Source organism: Perissodus microlepis, chromosome 6 (genome assembly GCF_051167445.1).
Source record: "Perissodus microlepis isolate ML-2025 ecotype Zambia chromosome 6, ASM5116744v1, whole genome shotgun sequence".
Taxonomy (NCBI): Eukaryota; Metazoa; Chordata; class Actinopteri; order Cichliformes; family Cichlidae; genus Perissodus; species Perissodus microlepis.
In genome coordinates this window covers 5,319,557-5,341,394 of record NC_140466.1, presented here as the reverse complement: position 1 = coordinate 5,341,394, position 21,838 = coordinate 5,319,557, and the positions used below count along the sequence as shown (strand labels likewise).

Below are 21,838 nucleotides of genomic sequence, written 5' to 3'. Positions count from 1 at the left end.
TAAGCACTGCTTCTGTGATTTCATGACAGCAAAATTGTTGTTTCACTTAAAAGAGCTGACATATAAATCCAGGTTGCACCTCAGCACTCGGTTTTGCTCCAGGTCATGTATTCATTGCATTGTCTTCCTGCACGTACAGAACATGAACTTACTGTCAGCCACTCTGATATCACAAGAGAGAATGCACCAATTTCTCATTTTTCAAAACTTGTGAAAAACCTAAGCAGAGCAGCATCTCCACAAGGGCCTCACTGATGTATCTTAAAAGACTGCGACTTCTCAGTTTGCATTTGATTCTGTGTCTTTTCAGCAGCCGTGCGAGAAAGCCAGTTATGGGAAAACTGCAAAAGGGAGAGACAGGACGAGCTCGTGGGCCTTCAGAAGTCTTGTCAAAAGCCTTTCCTTTCTACGCTTTGTCCCACCGATATTCATCTTGCCAGTTGAAAAGTGAAGACGGCAAAAACTTTGGGCTTGAAAAGAACTTTTCAACTTCTAAGAGATACCTCGCAACAGGATTGAGCATTTGAAAAAAAAAAGAAGAAATGAAGAAAAAGAACGAAACAGTAGGAATGGAAGGGACTTCCAGACCGAGAGGCATGTTAAAAATCAGATACCACAACTGAAAAATGGAGCAAAGATGAATATAGCATTGTCTTCTGGTGAAAAGACGAACCAGACACACCCTAGCACGATCTGTGTACCCACATGCCTAAAATCCATTTGACACATCCCAATAAACATATACTTAATCTTCCGATATTTCCTCGGTCGGCATGTGCCTTTGTGTACGCGTGTGCAGCATGAGACGGATACAGACATAATAGAAGGAGAGAGATTGTGTGGGCGGGGTGATGGGCATATGCTTATGCATTAGCCACCACCGTCAGTTACACCTTGTTAGACACAATCCTCCTCAGATGTGTCATCCTGCAGCGTGCCGCTAAAAGAAAAGTTTAATAAAGTTTGAACACCATTTACTTTATCTCAAAGATCAGTGGGGCCTTTCAAAATTTGCCGAGCAAAAACTTTCGCTCCACATCTTTTTACCTCAACTCCGCTCGTCTCTGAAAAGAAAGCTGACTTCATCACCGCACCTCAAGAGTTTGACGAAAATGAACGCTAAGCTCTTGAATCCTTTCTTTCTTTTGCTCAATGGCAAAATGAATAAATGATATTCCTCCCTTTAATCGACGCACTCAGCCATAACAAAGAGACTTTGAGACACTTTGAGGACACCTAACGATCAGAAGCATCAGGAGGTGCTCTTCGTTTTCGTTGATGGACAGGCAGATCAAAAAGCAAGCCCCTTAAACGCTTCTACCCACTTTAGAATAATCGCGCCTTTTCCCTCTTTCAAGCACAAAGTGGGAAGAGAGAATAATCGTTTCATCTTTTCTCTCTTCTCCGCTTTCAAAGTTATTTTGCCCGTGATAAAGCAGTCTGTATTGACGACTTCGAAGGTGCCTTGTCTCTTGAAAGAAGTGACATTTTATCTATATATAGTGTTAGAGTGTGCTTCAATTTAACTTTGTCTGGCGCAGAGCATGTCTAGTGTTGATGTGGCTGACAGCTGCTGCTTGAAAGACACAGTGAAAGTACTGAAGATTCAAATGAAGTTTTTCTATGACGACAGGGGCTTGATGTATGCTAATCAATCGATGGTGTGGAAAATATGCTTGCTGGTTGGGAGAGAGAAAGGAGAGAGCGTGAGTGACAGAAACTTGTCAGACAGCACTCACCAAGATATCAAAAAGTCACAAAGTTTGCGTCGCCACACAAGAGCCCAAATCGCATGTGGTATCTGCTACAAAAGGTCTGACTTGAGAAGTGCTGCATTTGATTTAAAGGAACAGAAATTGGGACAATTCTCCATATGGTGTGGCAGAAAGCAGGATTCTTCTTTTTTTTTTGACGAGGGAGGGGGGCACGCTTTGTCTGTGTGACACCTACAGTGAATTCCTGAGAAAATTCTCTGTCTAGGTCTGTCTGAGTCTCTTCCATCCTTCAAAGGACATGGGCCATAGGATGTCGAATTTACATTACAAAAGACCCCAAACTGTCTCAGCCGGTTAAGGTGTAACACATGATCAAATGGACACATCAGATCAAATATATCAAACATCGATATCTAATAGAACAGATCATGAAAGAAGGACAAGACATCTGGTTTAAAAACACTCAGTTGGGGCTCAGAAACATTCTTTTCCTATACTTTTTCAGAGCTGTTTAGAGGCTTAGCCAGATGCTTACAAGTTTACCACCTTGAAGCTTCTCTCCAGGCTACCTGACAGTCAGAGGGTTTGGGTAAAATCACAACGTCTGAGTTGCCGCTGCTCATTTCGACTTTCAGCTCAGACTCCTGAGTTTTCATAGTGCAGTAAAAGTAAAAGAAAAAAATCAATTCCAGATGTGGATCCCTGCGGAATTCCAGGAAACACATACTAAGCTGTTCATCTGCACGTTTCAAACTGTATGCTTCAAAATCAGCTGGGTAAGATTCAATCATCAGTGAATATTGACAGAGATGCACCATACTGGCCTTTTGAATGCAAACTTTTCAGACAATTCCAAACCTATACATGGATCTCAACCACATGTGACTTAGTAATGTACTTTTGTTACTCAAAAGAGACAAAGAGTGTCAAAAAATGTAATAATCAGATTGAAGCTGATGCATATAACCTCTCTCATATTTACGGATTTGATGTGCTCATGCTGGCACAAATGTAATCACACACACACACACAAACCACAGATGTGTTATCACCAAATGTGATTAACACTGTAAAACGATTAACATCATGGTATTTATTCAAATCGCAACATCAAACAAATTCTTTCTTCTTTTTTATCTGACTGATCAGAGAAGTTACTGTCAGGGGAGAGAGGCGCCTTCCGATCAGCTCACCATCGTGCGTCCAGCGCGATCGGCCAAACAAGGCCTGCGCTTTCAGCTCAACTCCCTCGCTCTCTTTTATCATTTACAGAGGGAGCGTGCCGCACCAGCGCCGTCCTCGGCCCGAACAAGGCCGCTCACTGTCAGGCGGACAATGGACAGTAGAGCTGGAGGTGGCAGCGGAGTCATTGTGACAGATGATGTCAGGAACATCAGACGCTGATGCTGCCAGACACCAAGCAGAGGGTGACGGGGTCAAGAGAGAGGGCGGACAGCAAAATGGTAAACAGTGACACGGGGCTGTGGGGTCGAGGGGGTGCAGAATGTGAATGGAGAGAGTGTTTTTTGTGTGAGTGTTCCTGGTACTGCTGAAAGAAATACACTCTCTGAATAAAGAAAACAGTCATGCGTGCAGTCCCAGACCAGAAGAACTTTAACTGCAGCAGTGCAGTGATGCCATTTGATAAAGCAATCGTGTGTGCTCTGATATTTGTGCATATTATCTCAGAGCACAGCTTTCAATAGCATATCCCACCCTCTTCACTTCAGAGGAGTAGAGCAACAGTCACTATACTCAAATATTTCGTCACTATATAATCTATAGCCAAATCTTTAATAATGCAAATTCAGCTGGTTCTAGGAGGCAGAATGAGCTCATAATCCTATTACATCATGATTCTGAGAGTTTCATTTTATAGCTTTATAGACTTTAAACCAAAGGCAGAGCAGGGGTGAAATAAAAGTGTCAGATACTCCTGAGGAGCATAAAAAGCATTTGAAATCCCTCTGTTAGGAGCCTCGCCTTAGATTTGGACTCCAAAGTTTGGAGGACCAAAAGAGCCACGTGCATTTTGTGCTTCAATAATGTATTAAAACAGTAAATTCATTTTTAATCATTTTATTTATTTAAACATTACTAAAGTAATTTATTATTTAATCTAAAATGAAAACCCATCCATCCCATCCATTCTCTTCCACTTATCCTTTCCAGGGTCGCTGGGGAGCTGGAGCCTATCCCAGCTGTCTTAGGGCAAGAGGCAGGGTACATCCTCCACAGGCTGCTCCTCTATCGCAGGGCTGACATATAGACACAGGCTACGTCCACACTAGCTCAGATAGATTTGAAAACGGCGTTTTCATCTGAAAACGCTCCGCGTCCACACTAGCATTTTCAGTCGTTTTCACAGAGTCGTGTGTCCACACTGAAAGGGATGAAAACGCTTACGTTCCAGTCCTGCGCAAAAGCGAGTGAGACTTAAAGAATTTGAAAAAAAAGCTATCTGGAGCATGTACAAACTATTATATTCATCTTTTTTAGGGCAGTCAAAATTGAGAGCAATCAAAACAACCGCTGTATAATGCACTCCACTATCTTTGTTTATTTGGTCACATGACTGCATCACATGACTAAAATACGTCATCGTTTTAGAAAGTCTGCGTTTTCGTGTGTCCACACTGCGATGGGATAGCTGTGTTTTGAAATGTATGCATTTTCGAGAGTGTTTTCAAAACGCTGCGTTTTTCCTTGAGAAAAGCGCCATCTCAGTGTGGACGGGAGGCCAAAGCGGAGAGAAAACGATGCGTTTTCAAACGAAAACGCTGAGAAAACGCTGTTTTCGCGTCGCAGTGTGGACTGCGAAAACGGAGGCTCTCGAAAACAATGATCATATTAGTCATATGATGCAGTCATGTGACCAATTCAACTAAGATGGTGGATGGCATTGTACAGCAGTTGTTTTGTTTGCTTTCAATTTTGACAGCCCTATTAAAGATTAATATCAGTTTGTACCTGCTCCAGATAGATCCAGATAAAACTTGGCACTTTTCCTCAACATTTTGCTGCGATGTTTCAAAGAGCCGGAAGGTAAATAAACCGCAGACGGAAATGATGCAGGTAAATGATCTTACGTTTCACGCATGCGCAGTACAGGAATATAGTGTTTTCAGTGTGGATGAAAATGATCAAAAACGATAGTGTGGACATGGAGCGTTTCAAACTTATCCTGATTAGCATAGACGTAGACTTAGAGTTACCAATTAGCCTTTCCCCGCTAACTGCATGTTCAAAACCTCAGTTCAAAAACCTTTTTCAATACCCCAAAATACATTTTCAAAACCTGTTTTTTAAAAGAGTACAATTTAAAAAAGAGAAATATGTAACGTATTCAAAAATCAAAGATTTATTTCTGACATTTAAAATGGCGATTCCACTCCTCATTTTCAATACCATTTCTTCCCTGCATTTCTCTTTACTCTCTTCACTCAAACTGTGTTGTAGTGATGTCATCAAGGGTTATCCAAAACTCAGGCTTAGACAAATTTATGTGTCAGCCTTTGTTAAAATCTTGCGTTCTGATTTTGAAAAAGCTTCTACGGAGCAGTATGGCGCTAGTAAAAAAGGAAAAAACATGAAATAGCAATAATGTTTGCTGTGTGTTATTGAAAATCCAGAGGTTTTGGAGGGTGCACATCTATGAGTTGTTTCAATTCTTTGTGGCGGGCATGCTTGACGTGTGACACCACACACGAGGCAAGCTAAAGGGGGTGTCCACACATCAAGCAACCAGAAGCGACATGGGCCCAGAGACCATAGAAAATCAATGACATTCAGAGACTTCAAGCAGCAACAGGAGAAGTAACCGCTGGCGATGTGAAGTTTTGAAACTTTTCTCAACTTCAAGGTGGGCAATTGAAGCACTGCCAATTACAGGAGAGGCTACATTTGAGGAGGTGGTAAATACATCGCAGGGCTCCATCAGGGCTGGGCAATTAATTTACCCAAGGGGTCATGTGAGAAACTGGGACTGTTGTGGAGGGTTGCACCCTTAGCGTTAGAGCGTTACCTAGGCAACAGGAGTCAGTATGTGGACCAAGCTTCAATCAGCAGTTTGCATAAGCTAATTGCTATTTGGGCACTTGTGTGATGACAAAAATGTTTTGATATTTCTGAGTGCTGTTATACAAATTACTGTCACAAATTTTTTTCTTTCCACCAGCAAATAACCATGAAAAACAGACAATTGTGGAGAATATCGGGTATTTAATTTGGATTTAGCACAAATGATCCTTAATGCCAATTACTAACATTGTACACAGTCACCACAATGATCAGTTTCCTTTTCTTTTTTGGGTCTGTGTCGCAGGTTATTTCTGTAAAATAACACAAGTCCAGTCTGAGGGGACTCAAAGTCAGGATATTACTGCATTTGGTGAAGTGATATTCACAATTAATAAAAAAAAGTCTTCCTAATATGAGTTCCTTGGCATTATGAAACACTGGCTGTATTTAGCAGACTCACCAGACTGCACAATTTTGATCATTTAAAATGTGTAATTATGCATCTGGTCTCTACTGCTGCAGGGAAGAAGAAGGGGAAACTACCAAGAAAGGCATCAGAGTGTGTTTTGAGGTGCATTCGAATGTGTATTTTTAGAGCTGCTGTTGTTGGAGGAGGAAACACTGTGGAACTGAGCAAAAACATTTAGACAAGCTTGTCTTTATGTTGAGACTTCACTCTACTGGTTGCCTCCACAGTCATGCTGTGGGATGAAACAATCTGTTGTCGCTCTGACACTTGTTTTCATGGCTAACTCCTCATATTAGTTGAACTGGGTCTGGGAAAAGAAGACACATCGAACCACCCACTCACCCTAAACCGCAGTTCCTCTCCTCGGCTTCATGCTCACACTTAATTGTCTTAGTAATTAGAGACACAGCTTTGTCTGCTATACGCAGTAATGCTACAGTATTTGCACACACATTTGGACTGGGGTCTTCTTTAAGCCAACAACTTTCCCCCTGAGCATCTATTGTTGTTTGATGGCTTAAGGGCCACATAGCCACGCTGGGCGGACAATGATGACAATGAGATCAGCAAGAAGGTCTGCACAGAGCAGTAGACAAAACAAGTCATATTAACACACAACCTGTAAGGAAACTTTAACAGCAGTTACATAAAGTCGTGATTTTGGATATAGAACTGGATGTGACAGACAAATACTAAACCAGTTAAAAGAAGATGTTGGCTCATTATGTTGTGTATCCATGTATTTAATATATAATTTAATATGGAGGACATGATAAGGCACGCGCTCAAAATTCTGAAATGCTAACATTTTGTTAAGACCATCAAGAAGAAAATGGTCGAAATGAAAATACACTAACTCTTTGTTCCCCTGAAGCATGCACACAGGCGCACCTCTGGAAGAGTTTCACAGTCATTTAACATCCAGGCATCCATTAAAAAACAGATTTTAACAGAGTTAGAAGTTAGCAGGAAGTTAGCTCGCTAGTTTCCACCCAAGCATAATATGCCACGCTCTGAAAAAATTAAAACGTATAGCTCTGCTTTTGCTTCCGACATAAACGAAGACAGAAAACTAAACAGCAGTGAGGTTTGTAGTGATACTGAAGTTTGGCAAGCTTAGGGTGACCATATTTTGATTTTCAAAAAAGAGGACACAGAACTTTAATAATACTGTTTGCTTAAAGAAAATTTTAGCATATTTAAACGATGCCTTCTCTGTGCGGTTAATGAATGGTGAAACAAAAAATGTCATATAAGCTTTTACAAGTCAACAAGGGCAAAAAAATAACTTGAAAAACCTCTGGAATTGAACAATGGTGCAGAAATTAGACCTCATCTGTATAAGGAAAATTACCCGTATCGGGACGGTACGAGGGAAATTTCTTTTGCAGTTCATCTGAAAAGCTGCAGTTGTGCTTTGGCATCTTTTAAACATCATCAGGGATGCCGCTGCGCGCTGTCTGTCCTGTCTGAGCGCAGAACAACAACTCACAAAGCAGCAGCTCGGGGATGACATCACACATATGAGTCCTCTGTAGGAAAACCCGGACATTTTCATCAATCTCGAAAATCTGCCTGGACGCCTCGGACAGAACATTAAAAGTGGACATGTCTGGGGGAAAGAGGATGGTTGGTCACCATAGGCTGGCTGGTATATAATGATGTGCTACGTGATGGCTAGCGACACAGCTATGTTAGCATAATATAAACACAGTGAAGCTGGAGGATGAACGCTAACTTTTTTCCACCTGATAAAAGTTATCGCAAGGATTCCCGACGGTTAGGGACAAATGCAGTTGCATGGCAGGATGCTGTAAACGGACCAAACTTCAGTCAGGAGAACAATAATCCATCCACAAGTCATTAATATACTGCTGCATGTGCTGGGCTATGGTTACATCGTAAGGTTTTAAAAACTGAGCTTTAAAATGAACAGTAGTAATAAAATCTGATAGAGGCGGACAGTGATCACTGACTTTTAGGGGCTTGTACAGGATACAGAGCATTAAAATATGTTAAAAACACAATAGCCTTAATAAATGCAGAGTAGTTTGGACCCAGAAGCAGGGTTCATATGCCATCACTTAAAGACCAGATTCTTAGGTAAAACTGACAGAAACCTTTGAAATGTTATCAGATCTGACAGGAGATTCAATGTCGCTGTGCCCACTGAAATTAAAATGATGTCTATCACCAGATTTATTTAGATACAGATTTCAAGATAAATTCCCAGATTCCACAGATGATGACTGTCAAGTTGTGAGACTTGCTTTTCAAGGGACTTTGCCAAATACTCATCATCAACGTTTCTATATGATGGCTTTACATTTTGTAGATAAAAAAAAGCAAAACTGATTTAAGTGTGCAATGAGATATGAAGAACAATTGTAATTCCTTCGCACCAATCAGCAAAAATAAGAATCTGAAAGAAATGAAAAAAACTGTTTATCTGCAGTATTTGTAGCTCGAGGAGTTCTTGAGACTTTTTAAAATGAGTTATTTCCTTTATAGCATCTAAGACCTGCTAAGTGAAGCCATCAAAAAATTTGGACGTCTCACTCCAGTTACACGACAGTTTATAGAACCATTTTCTGGATGGCATGGTGTAGAAATAAAAGCGAACATCCAACCTAGCTGCTACGTGTCTCTTCACTCGAATACTTCTTCTTGTATTCAGGCAATTGATTCGTCTCTATATGGCAACGCAAATATGAAAGGCCCGCTTGTGTGTATGTGTGGGAACATCAAAACAGTTTTAATTGTGGCTAATCCTGGACTAAGATTCTTTCTAATGGGAAATCTTCAGTGAAGATGCTCCGACTCAATTTCCATCTGGGATTATTGAACTCTTTCATTCACAGGCTTACATCTCACTGTGGATAATCATCCATGTCCTGGCTCGCAATTATAAAAAATGGAAATATATATATTTATATGGTGCAAACGCACATCCACAGTCACACACACACACACATGCAGTTGTTTATCTACTGTAATGTGGTGATACTGTAACCTTGCTGAATGTAGCCTAGTGTGAATTTCAGATGTGTTCTTTGCTCTTTTCTTTTTTTTGCTTTTTGGAAGGGAACACGAGGCCTAGGACGCCCATGTAGGTCAAAAACAAATCCTGCGCCTCAAGCTGGGAAGCCAGAAACTTCTTTGAGCATCTGAGGGAAAGGAGCAGGAGCACTGAGTTTCTTCCAGGTGCTGCTTTTCACAGTGGTAATCCTGCCACGGCGTGACTGTGATTTTTACAGAAAATCTCTCCAAACAGGGCCCAGATGGTGGGAGGTAGAAGTGCGCACACACACACACACACACACACACACACACACACACACACACACACATACAGACACACACACACACACACACACACACACACACAGAAAACACATTCATTCACAGACACACAAACACACACACATAAAAGCATTGGACTTGTATACAGACACAGCTGTACACTTATAAAGTACAAACCTCACACACACACACACACACACACACACACACACACACACTAAAGGTGAGAACTGACTTGTTGCTCCTGGGTGGTCTCTGTGTAAAGATAAGGCCAGGCAGGAATAAAGCCTGTTACGTTGAGGCTCAAGCTCGGGACTGTTTCGTTATGTTCCTCTTTCATACACATGTGGAATGTCTGCGGCAGAGAAAGAGCCTGCTCCTTTCTAAGTTTAGCTCCGATTACAGAGGGCTTTCTTAATGACAATGAGTCAGGAATGAAGCTGTATAAACCTCCTCCTCGGCTCTATTTCTGCTCTCATCAGCTCTGTTTGTGGAGGAGTTATACGTGTCCTAATACAGAAGACACCTCTCCTTTGTAGTAGTGTTGGTCAGGCATGACGATCGTGACGGTGGTTAGCATGTGGAGGATGTGGATACGGAGGACGTTTGAAATGAAGAGATAAAAGAGTTAATCTTCCACCGTTTCTAAACCGATTCCCTCCATAGCTCCCTATTTATGTACAAGGGAAGAAAGAGGAAAAAGAACTTGCTCCATCTCTCTGAGCCTTTCTCCATCTCTCTCTCTGTCTGTTTCATGTGGTTACTGGAACAACAATGTACATTCTGAGTGCTAGGCCTTTGATGTTGTTGAATTCACCGAGCCGTCTTAAACCAGAGGAGAAAGAAGAGGGTGAAAAAGACGCAGGAGAGATTCTGTGGTGTGTTTTTGGTCTCTCTCTCTCTGTCTTTCTCTTTCCATCTCTCTCTCTCTCACTGGCAAGGCATCTGACATCTCCCGGCAAAAGACAAATTCGGTTTCGCCTGTTAAGTCGTCAGTCAAAGCTTCGCAAGACTTTTTTTTTTCTTTCTTGCTCTCTCTCTGCCTTTTTCTCTCCCTCGTGCTCTGTCTTTGCTTCATTTCCGTGGATGCGGTATTGTGAAGGCCGCTTACACGCTTTTCAAACAATAACAGTTCACCCCCCCACCACAAGTTTCCTCTCTGCCAGAACCCTACACATGCCAGCACATCCTTTACAGAGCCTTGAACCAACAACAAACGTTAAGCATTTTCACCGCCGAGAGAGATGAGGGGCCCATCCGCAAGCCCCTGTGTAATTAAACTAGATCTAATACTGTTATATGTTTCTTTTAGAAAGAAGGAGCGTTTCGGGGGTTTCTTTCTCACAGTGGTGAATACGAATTTCCAGGTCAGCATAATGTCCTGCGTATGGGACGATAGGAAAGGAACACTGCAGGTCTCAGACAGCCTGCAAAATTGTGATTCTCTGAGCTTCGACGGCCTCTGATTATATTTCCTATTCTTACAATCACAGTGTTTATGTGCTTTTAAAGGATACGATTATACTAAAAGAGGAAAAACGTAGGAAACAAACGTGTGTTTTTATCCCAGAGCATCAAATACTGCACGCAAGGTGAGTTGATGCAATTTCCATGAAAATATTTGACTGACACATGAAAATGGCCCCCTTTTTAAAGAACAGTGGAGGTCATATTAAGAGGCTGCAGAAGTACTGTGGAGTAAATGACAGGTATAGAAGCCAGGAGGTCTTCTAGAAGGAAGGCTCACCACTAAACATGGATCAAAAGTAAATGTAATTTCGATGCCTCTATCTAAATAAACGACCACACGTTTCATTTCAAGGATCAGTGAAACATGAAAAAATGCACAAATAGAACTGAAATTAAAATCGTAGAAAATGTCTTTTCATGTTTAGCAACTTGGTCCTAAAATATGATTTAAGAAGCTTGTTTCTGCCAAATGTTTCATAGCACTGCTTCTTATACGGCTGTGAACCTCTCCTGTATGTGTACGTCAGCACAACAACATGTTTGGTTCATTTTCAGCTGTTGATTGGCTCTTTGGGGACATAGCAACTTAATTTAGTCCTAAAGTACTATTTAGTTTATAGGGATCAGGCATTTTTTCTCCACAATAAAACTTGATAAAACTGTCTTATTTGAAGCCTTGAGAATGAGGATGAACTAAACTATCACTAGTCTCATCCTATTATTCCAGGCTTTCCACAGCGAGCATGTGTCGGAAGCACCACGAGAAACAGTGAGCCAAGTCTATTCTTGCACATCCAGTACTACCTCGCACTGAAAGATTCCCGTCTTAATGCTTTTGTACATAGCTTTTCCACGAGGGTTATTTGGATTATTTCGCTGTTACATCTATGAAAAGAATAAAAACCAACATCCTTCCAGTTCCTCTGTCCGTCACACTGACAGAAACACATCTCAATCTTCCCTCCATCGCTTGCCATCGCTTCACCTCCACCTCCAGTGCTGCTGCTTACACCGACGGCAGGAGGACAACATGAAAGAGACAATCAAACGCGAGGCATCAGAGCTGTCATTGGTGTCTGCAGAATGCAAAGTGTTATCAGAAATATAGCTGAACCTGATCCTCTGGTGCTCTGTCCTTCCCACAGGCAAAGTTATCCTTTCAACTCACTGTGGCTTTCAATAACATGCAAACAAAAAAACATCGACAACTTCATAGAAGGCTGTGTGTGTCTGCGGTTATTCAGAGAACGCTGAATGGTCCTCTGCTAATGGTGTGGTATCTAATGCATGTTCTGAAAGAGAGGTTTATAAAATAATACATGTGGTCCTGTATTCTTTAATTAATGCTTCCCTGCAGGCCTTTATTTTAGTTTATCATCTATAATTTATTTTTATAGATGCCTCGAAATTATTAAAACTCTTCTAAGTGACAACAGACATAAGTTGTTCACAGAGTAAGTAGGTCTATAGCCTCTTTGAAACGCTGAACACAGTGGCGCTATTGTCACAATAAAGGGAGGTGTGAGGATGTGCAGGGAGAATACCCAGAAGCCTCAAATACCCCACTGTCGGTGCAGATGAAAGGGCCGCACCAAGCCAAATCACTTTATCAGCCCAAACAGCCTCTCTTATTGTTAGGCGCTTCTCAGACGTTGGGTGCTGAGATGTCACACCACTAATTGAGAGTCACAACAAGGCCCCTTGTTTGGCCTGCTCCACCGGTTGTGTACAGCTACTGTAATCACCACAATAATTTGGCTCCCTGAAACATCAAATGGCAGCGTGGAAGCTGCAGGAATTTGCATTGCAGCCTTTGATCTGGGAAATTTAAACAAAGCAAGCTCTCGCTCTCTTGAACGGTGTGAAGGTTACAACGTCCTGCCCTCCACTGTCTGCTTGTCATTCCTGCTTCTGTCTAAATCACCTCTACTGTGGTTATTATTTTGGCTACGAATGCAACAGACGATAAAATCACGCATGAAAGGCAAATATAACCCAGGGTTGACCTAAGGGCTTGTTTATCTTTTACACACAAAAGGAGACAGACATCGTTATTAAGACATACTAGCAAGAGCCCGCAAGTCTTGTTGATGGCGGTTTACATTGCACAAGAGTAGGAACCTTTACTCAATGCTTGACTTTAATCCAAAGCAATGCTAGCCGCTCCGTGTGGCTGTGTTTAAACACACTCATACTCTGGGCAAAATGTTAACATCATGCTAACATGCTAATCTTTTACACGCACAATAGTATATTGAAAGCAATGCTTAGCATATTAGGGTCAGGATGTTAACATTTTATATAGGTTAGAGTTATGAAAATTGTATTTCTCAAAGGTTTATGGTCAATCCATGGTGGGAATACTATAACTAACTGTATTAAAGAGTCCCTCTTGGAATATTGTTGATTGACTAAAACAAGACTTTTAGAGGGAAGTTTGGTTTTTTGACTAATTTGAGGCCAAAATCAAACCCATAAGTACTGATACTCTAAAAGGTCACCAAGCAAAATGTCTTACTTCTTTAAAATGACCTTTACTGCATTTTCTTATTTTGTGTTTTGCACATAGAGTATAGGTATAGTTACATATGCAAATATAAGCACAATAAAAAAAAATCCAAAATTAAAAAGAAAATCAGAGCAGCATACAGTCAAAAAGTTTTTGCCTGGCTTTATGCAGTCCAATAAAAATATGTGTACACGCTTAATGCTTCAATTGGAATCAAAAGAAGAAGTATCAGCCAGGTTCACTTTAATAACTGATCAACAGCAAATGTCACCACCTCTAAGAAAGCTGAAGCTTTAGCAGTTTGCTTGTCTGGACCATCCAAGTGTGTGTTAACACAATAATAGAACATCAGAACATGCTATGCTCAGAAAAACTGCAAAAAACACAAGAGCTACTCCTTAAAGTCTGCAGGTCTCAGACAACCAGATGAAGATGAAGACGTATGTCCTGTCTGGAAGGGTTATAAGGAGAAAGCAGCTTCACTAAAAATGAACGTGGCTATACGGCTTAGGTTTACAAAGTTGCTGAACAAACCACTAGATTTCTGGAATAATGTCTTTTATATAGATAGGACCAAAGTAGAGCTGTTTGGCACATCAGCACAATCATCCTTCTTCTTAGAGTCGAGCATGGTGGTGGAAGAGTAATGGTTTGGGCAATAGGACAGGGGCACAGTGCGGTGACTGAGTTGGCCCTGTACTCCTCGGTATATCAGAGAATTCTAGAGTCAGACGTGAGGCCATCTGCTGGACTGTCCCGTGAAAACTCAGCAATTCCTAAAAGTGCAGAGTTGAGACAGCTCACCTGCTGTTCAAATCTTCTGTTTGCAACAGTATAACATAACACTGCTTGTTCCAACAGGGGATAAACTTAGTGGCTGAATCAATGACCACTATAAGATATTAAATGATCATATTTAACTGACTCGTTAAAGAGCTCAAGAATGAAGATGTGGAGTTGGAAATGAGCATATCGATGAGCAGATATGAGAATACATTCCCTTTAATTAACAGTTTTTATATGAAACGGAAGCAGCACACTGATTAACTAGAACACAAAGATAGCTGAAGACAGCAGTTTGCACACCCACAGATATTTCCTTAAAACTCAAAAGAGTGATGAATAATTAATTTAATACATTTCCGACCAATTTCAGATATTATTAGATAAATATATAAATGTGTTTTCCCAACAAACACTTTTACGTTTGTTGTCTGGACAATATTGAGAGCCACACAAATTTAATGGCAAATAGCTGGATGGATGAATAATACAGCAAAATAATAAACAAATTTATGAACCAAAGCCATCAGCAAACACAGCTACACTAACCACACCCAAGGACTTATAAAATACGTTGCCTCATTTATATTCCTAATCTGCTTCCCAGCCACCTAAACCCACAACAGAAGAACACTTGACACTGATCTCATATCGCTATGTGTGAGTGACCTCATCCTTTCCTCTTCTCCCTCTGTGGCCCCCTCAGTGAGATCTGCATGCTCACTCAGCCATGCATACTGACGTCTAATCAACAGCAATTAACCCTGGCCTCTTTCATAGGCCGTGGAGCTCGGAGATAATGAAGACACCACTGTGTATTTATTTTCCTTTTTTCCACACAGCGTTTGTCATCTGGAAACTTTTTTCAAGGCTCACTGACTTTGGAATGTGACTGCCAACACCAAAAAAGCATCCCATCGATATTGCTGTCAATGCTGGGTGAACATAATTAAGACTGTGAAGAAAGCGATAAGATACGGAACAATTTGGAGATGGTTTTGATTTTTTCTACACACCTATTGCAATATTGCAGTTCTGGATGTTTTTCTAGGCATTATCCAACAGAGGTGCATGAGAGACTCCAACTGCTGGATTGGACATTGGCCAGACTTTAACATGCCAGCCCCCTAACACAAAGTCTGTGTCGTGTAGGGCTGAGTTGATATGCTAACAGTACAGAGAACAGTCTGGTGCTACCTCGGGTAAGATCCTTTCAAGTGGTGTCTTTACCAGATCCACACTGAGTATTTCCAATAATGCAATAGTGGCTGAAGCAGACTATCTCCTGCTGTGTGCTACAAATAAGAAAGAACAACTATGGATTTCTTTTAAAAAATGTCATTCTCCTGATATCGCCTTAAGTTCATATGAGAAAATGGCCATAGCCCATTTTGTATAGTGTAGTACCCTCTGGAAGATAGGAGCCAGCGCTGCTGAGGTGTGACAAACCTTGTTTCGGCTGTTTTAATTCCATTTCTTATTCCTTGCTGCTGAGATAATGGAGTTCTTCCTCAATCCATCCACTGTATCTTTGGTCTCGCTCGAGTCTATCTGACTGTAGGCTGAACTAGAAAACAAAGAGACACAAGAAACATCCAAACAGTGTTACGGTCTGCTGTTTCAGACAAAGGTATTTGCATTAGTTTGCAGGCAGATTTCTGTTTGACTGAGTTTTGGAAGCCACATTGTAATCTTAAGCAGAAGAATGATTCAAGTGTCAGTCAATCTCCCCTGTGAGAAGCAGACAAGCTAGTTGGAGCCTTGGATGCAAAAATAGCATGGGAGATGGAGGACACCCTTGCTCTACCCCCACATCTGACCTTTGGCTCTTTGAAGAAAAATGTCTACATCAAATACTCTGAATTATCTATTCAAATGCCTGGAAACAATCTTTGGACAATGATACATCAATCAAACGTTCTGTGAACCGGGGGTGGTTGTTTATATAAATGCTGTCCATCTGGGGGAGAGATCTCAACAATGTTACATCTCTTTTTCTGTGGGGAGATGGCAGTAAAAAGAAAGAAGGAAGTTCATAGAAAAACTTAAAATTCGGCCTTTTTTTCTCTTCTTCTTTTTTTCCTCAAATCCCAGCGTGAATGTGTCGGCGAGCTCGTGGTATGCACCAAGATGAAAAGTAGAGGCCATCCCTTTGAAATCCTCCTCAAGTCAAAATTACCATTTCATTTCAACTCCAGCCAGGAAACGGAGAGCGGGGCCACTGCTAACTGCTTTGGGCATATCGTTATTTATTGTGTGTAAACTTTGTAGGAACATTGTTGCCTGGGAAAATGTGTTGTGTGGGTGGTAGAAGTGAGCAGTTGGAGCAACCACAAAGGGAGAGATCAGGCCTATTTTCTCTGTAGGAGGAACACATAAAAGTGAAAATAATGCCCATTATTACAGAAAAACAACATCAGCCTTCTTTGCTCATAATTGTCTAACAGCTGAGAAGTTACCACTGAAGCTAAACAACCAACCAGTTGACCCTATTTAGGTAACTGCATTATAATTTTTCTGCTCTTTTAATTAGTAAGCTCTCTGTGCTAAGTGGGCCATTATCTGAGTTGGAACTAACTGCTTTTTCTATATTAAGTCTGCCATGTTGTTTCATTTAATTAACTTTATTGACCTCTACGCTGCAGGGGTTAACATTTTCTAAGCTATACTGTGAACCTACTCATGTAGCAGTACTTTAAAAAGTCCTTTAAAATGTGTTATTCTTATTGTGAAAAGTGGATTCATAGTTTGCTGTTTTACATATTTGTCTAAAAAGCAAAATATCCCTCATTCAGTCCTGGGAGGAGGTCTAAAAATCCCTCAGGCTTGTGTCAGGAAAGGAATCTTGTGTAAAAATCTGCCAAATCAAACATACAGAGCCCTGCTCTGGTGTGAATAAAGGAGGAGTCAAACGTACTTTCTAGTTTGAGCCAGAAAAGATTACTAAACAGGGGATCTTTCCAAAATACTCTGTAACACATTATTTTGACCATATTAGATTTAGTTATTCCTTGGTGTTCGTAACAGTAGCTATATTTCATGTATTTAGGAGACTGCATTTGCAGTTTTGATTCAAACTGCAATGATCATTTTTTTCTTTATTCTGGAGACTATTCTAGCTGATATTTTATGAAAGAGATGACATGCCTTGGATAAGTTGCACCAAATACCAAATTTAGAATCCTCAGTTAACCTAACAAGCACACCTTACTTGTTGGAGACTAAAGGCAGTCGATGACATCATCAGAGACATAGAGAGCACACACAAACCCCACAGAAAGGCTACAGCTGCTGTGGAGGTTCAAACCAGGAATCTTCTTGTTGTGAGGCAGCAGTGCTAACCTCTATCATGGCTGCCCCAACTGTAGAGAAAGTAAGCCGAATGAAACCACACAAATTCTGAATTTGCCATTATTTCACCTTCCAAATGCAATTTTGTAAAATTTAGATCGTTAGTCTTTGAGTAGTCTTATGGAAAGACATCATGGGTTTTGTTTTTAGACAGTGATCTGGGTCAGTACCTGAGTTTAATAGATTCTGCCTGTGATATGAGGGATGTGGCTCATATCACAGATAAATTTTTTTAAATCCAATTTTGGCTGAGTTCATAATATCGTTTAAATAGAAGTGATTATATTTAATACCACTAAAGAATAGCAGTGAAAAGGCTGTTCTTGGTGGACAAGGGTTGGTTGAGGTTGAGCAATAGCTAGAGTAGGTCTATTTAACCAACAGTGCTCTGCCAGCTAGTGACATTGGTAACTTTGCTAAAAGCATACAAATCAAGAGTTGCACACTTACTAAGACAATAAAAGGAAAGCCTGTAAGGTCTTATTGAGGCGTTAGCTGTCTAAGTGGCATATCTGGGAACATATCATTAAAGTACAATAGAAATACAGATATGACGACACATAGAGAAAGTGGCTTTAGTGAGGTAGGCTTCTGGTTTGATATCTTGGATGTTTCATTTGAGCTGGTTTCAAGTAAATGGGCCGATCATAGGGATCCACAAACATATAACTAACTTCAATTATTTCTACCATCCTGTTAGTTTTAAAGGCTGGATCTTTTAGTCCGAACTGTTCTTGTTTTTGTGACCCACATTCAGCACCATCAGACAGCTGTTTGCATTACAAACCAGGGGCACACTACCTGGCCTGCCTCTAATGGCAAACAGATAAAGTTTGTTATCTAGCTAGTAAACACAGTGAAGCATTTGGAAGCTAAAGATCCAGTGTATTTCTTTTAAACTACTAGGGACTATATTTTTTATGAGACAAAACAGAGCTCTGAAGCACGGTAAGAACTAATGCTGTCTTTGCTGTTTGCAAATCTCTGTTGTTTACAAATTATTCTGTGTGTTCTTCTCTCTTCAAGAACAAAGGAAAGGTAACAAGTTACTGATGATTGAATTCCCATTTTCAGTTACACAAATGATATAATAACAGATAATATGTCAGTGCTGGATTATCAATTTAATCTGCTGCCCCCAAGTGGCCAAGAATTCAAATAAATACATTTTTAATCACTGGATCATTTACTACAACTTATGTAATATGTAATTACTCTTAATTATTCACATCAAACAGAACAGGTAGCACAGGGTGTGTGGGTGAAAGCACATACATACGCACAATAAGTATCAACAAAACAGTCCAGTCATTCTAATTTTTCCAATTCTTCTCTCAAAGTTTAAACACAAACATCCCCAGAACAAACACACGTGCCCACAAATATTAAGAGGAACATTATTCATGCGATCATCATCATCATACTGTAAATGTGTTATCATTGTGTTTAATAGAATTAAGACCATAAGGAGAGAGTGTGGACAGAGCCCAGTTGATTCATGACCAGAGGGAGAGGCAGCAGAACTTTGTTGACTGTGTGCTCCTCCAACAAAAGAGTACATCTAATCTTAAACATATGGCTGAAGCCGGGGATCCACAGATGACAGCATGCAGAGTATGGGAAAACACTGCAGTTGTCTTTTTTTCACCCCTATAAATTCATGTCAGCTCTTTTATGTCCTGGATGTTTTCGCTGTTTCAGACACTTGTACATTCCCCAAACCAGTTAAAGTTAAAGATTGCACCATGTAATGTTTACTAAAATCATAAATTCACTCACTTCTGGTCACATAGTTTTCTGTTGAACTTTTCTGCTCTAGAAATTCCAGATAATAGTATTTTACTATTTTAAGTAATGATACACTGAGATATCTAAACAGAAATACACAAGTTACGTAGGCTAGCTGCTTGATTCCCATGTGCAGCTTACAAAATATAATTAAGGGAAGAACTGGATTGTCGAAACAATATGATGGTCACACACTGTATTCTATCTCAGCATATCGCAACGGGCTCAGATGTAACACAGATATAAATGTGTAATGGATTTTTAATAGTCATGATTCTGCTGGTGAAAGAGATGTGCACAGTGGCACGCGTGACTTGTTGAAATACAAAAATAAGAATTTGCGTGTAAAACACGTGGACTATAGCCCTGCTCTGACTCAGTAACATCATCTTGGCCACTCTCAGACAAGTTCTGCAAACGTGTCAGTTGAAGGAGTTGAAAAGCAAGCTGGGTGTTGCATATATATTTGGACTACAAGGGCTTGTTCATTTGTTTTATCTGTCCCACATTTTGTGTCCTCCACAAGAATTTATTTGTACTGGCTGCGGCTGCATCGGACTTGGCTGCAGGACTTATATATTTAAACAAGGACTGTTGAGAGTAAGGGGAAGTGTTCGACTAAACTCAAGTCGGGTCTTCTTTAACATTTAAACATGTTTCTGTCCACAAGGGCAAAAATGTTTACCTCTGCTGGTTCTGTTCCCGTTGTACAACCAGACAGTTTCTTTCAGATCCATACTCTGGAACAGCAAAGAAAAACAGAGTCAGAGAAGAAGAGTGCACAATAGGTGAGGAAGGAAACAAAGGCATAGCAGTTGCAGGAAGTAAACAAACTGACAAACTGAAACATGAATATAAGACAAAGACAGATGGGAACAAAATGGAATCAGTTGCACGAGGCTAGATCGTCTTACAGGAAGCGCACGCTCTGATACTTTAGCCGCTGACCTCTCGTATGCAGCAGAGGGGGTGGAGGCGACAAGGGCTCTGCGGGCCCCATCTGCACGGCTTGTCCCTGGCTATGTGGCCATGTGTAGCACCTGGCCCCAAGCCAGCGCCCAACGCCCCTTTGTGGTGGTCAGAGTGGCTGGTTGGGGTCTGCCTTTGATCCCGGGCCAACTATTCATCTCTAAAGGAAGAGGAAGAGCAAAAAAAAGAAGAAAAAGATAAACAGAAAAAGAGGGAGGGGAGTAGAGGGAAAAAAGTCAACCTCTGCTGCCAATTATTGGAAAAACATCAAGGTCTTTTCTGCTTTTCTGTCTGTGTAAAGAGAAAGAAGAGAAAAGAGAGAAGGGGAGGCAAAAGAAGAGATAGCTGTTTGATGGCTTGGCTCAGTGTTAGTTGGAAGATTGTGGCAAGTCAAGGCGAGGCAGAAGCTGACCTGCAGGAGGTGATTAAAGGTGGAGAGAGCTGTTTGTCTGGCTGCTAAGGCTCTCTCTCTCTCATTTTTTGGTCTGTTTTCTTTTTCCTGCATGCCCTTTTTTTTTATCTTTGCCTCTTTCACTATCTGGCGCAGACTCCCCTCTTCCCCTTGTTGTTGCCATCCTTATCTGTGCCTTTCTTTATTTTACCACCACGTGCTGTTAAACCAGTTCATAAGGACAAATAAAGGTCATTTTTCTGTCCTGTTGAGGTGTTTCTGTCTCTGTCTATTTGTCTGTCTGCCTCTTTTTCTTTGGTCTCGAACCTCAACACATATCTATAGTATATTTACAGATATTCACAGTATGAGGAAAGCAGAAAGCAAGTGTGAATGACAGCCTGTACACTGAAGAAGCATGTCAGACTGCTGATGAGGATGTCACAATAATAAACAGAGGAGAGGATTAAAGTGTTGTCAGTAAGAAACACGCATTTTAAAACCCGTGAAGAACAGAAATAATCACATAAGTGATGCAGTTTACACTTTCACACCAACTCCATCTTAGCCTTTAGGGCTCGAGGCTTATTTTTTATTTATTTATCTATTTTTCAGGGAATAATTTGGCTCTACTATACATTTCTGTATAAAAACTGCAATACACCTACTGCAAATTCTGACATAGGCTGATATATAGGTACTAATGTCTGACATGAACTAAACTATAACACCAAACATGAGGATCTAATACTGATAATAACACAACTACAGCAGGTACAGCAGGTTAAAGCTGAAATTGAACACCAAACTAAGTAGTATTTATGACAAATTATTGTTAATTTGTCTTCCAGGCAAATTTCAGCAGCATGGAGGTTGAATTTAAACTAATCAGGAAGTGCTCATATTTCTTTCTTCTTCATCAGCTCATTGTCAGTTATTATTTGGCTCACTTCATGAATATTGGTGTGTGTCTCATACATGACCCTGCCAAAATCAGCTAATTAATTTTTTGTACTACAACTATGGCAAATTAGATATTATAGAGTTGCAAATTTTTACCATTATGTTAT

At 40.6% G+C, this 21,838-nt stretch overlaps 1 protein-coding gene across 5 annotated transcripts in view; it reads right to left on the bottom strand.

Moving 5' to 3' along the window:
• LOC146384895 (axin-2-like) overlaps positions 1–21,838 on the bottom strand; it is an 87,504-nt gene that overhangs the window by 39,096 nt on the left and 26,570 nt on the right. For 3 of the 5 annotated variants that reach the window (XM_084930337.1, XM_084930339.1, XM_084930334.1), the window contains exons 3-5: positions 20,323–20,537; positions 20,094–20,148; positions 15,719–15,836 (exon numbers count right to left, since the gene is read on the bottom strand). The gene's annotated coding sequence lies outside the window, so the exon portion shown is untranslated. The remainder of the gene's footprint in view (positions 1–15,718; positions 15,837–20,093; positions 20,149–20,322; positions 20,538–21,838) is intronic. The other 2 variants (XM_084930336.1, XM_084930338.1) reach the window with 2 other exon arrangements.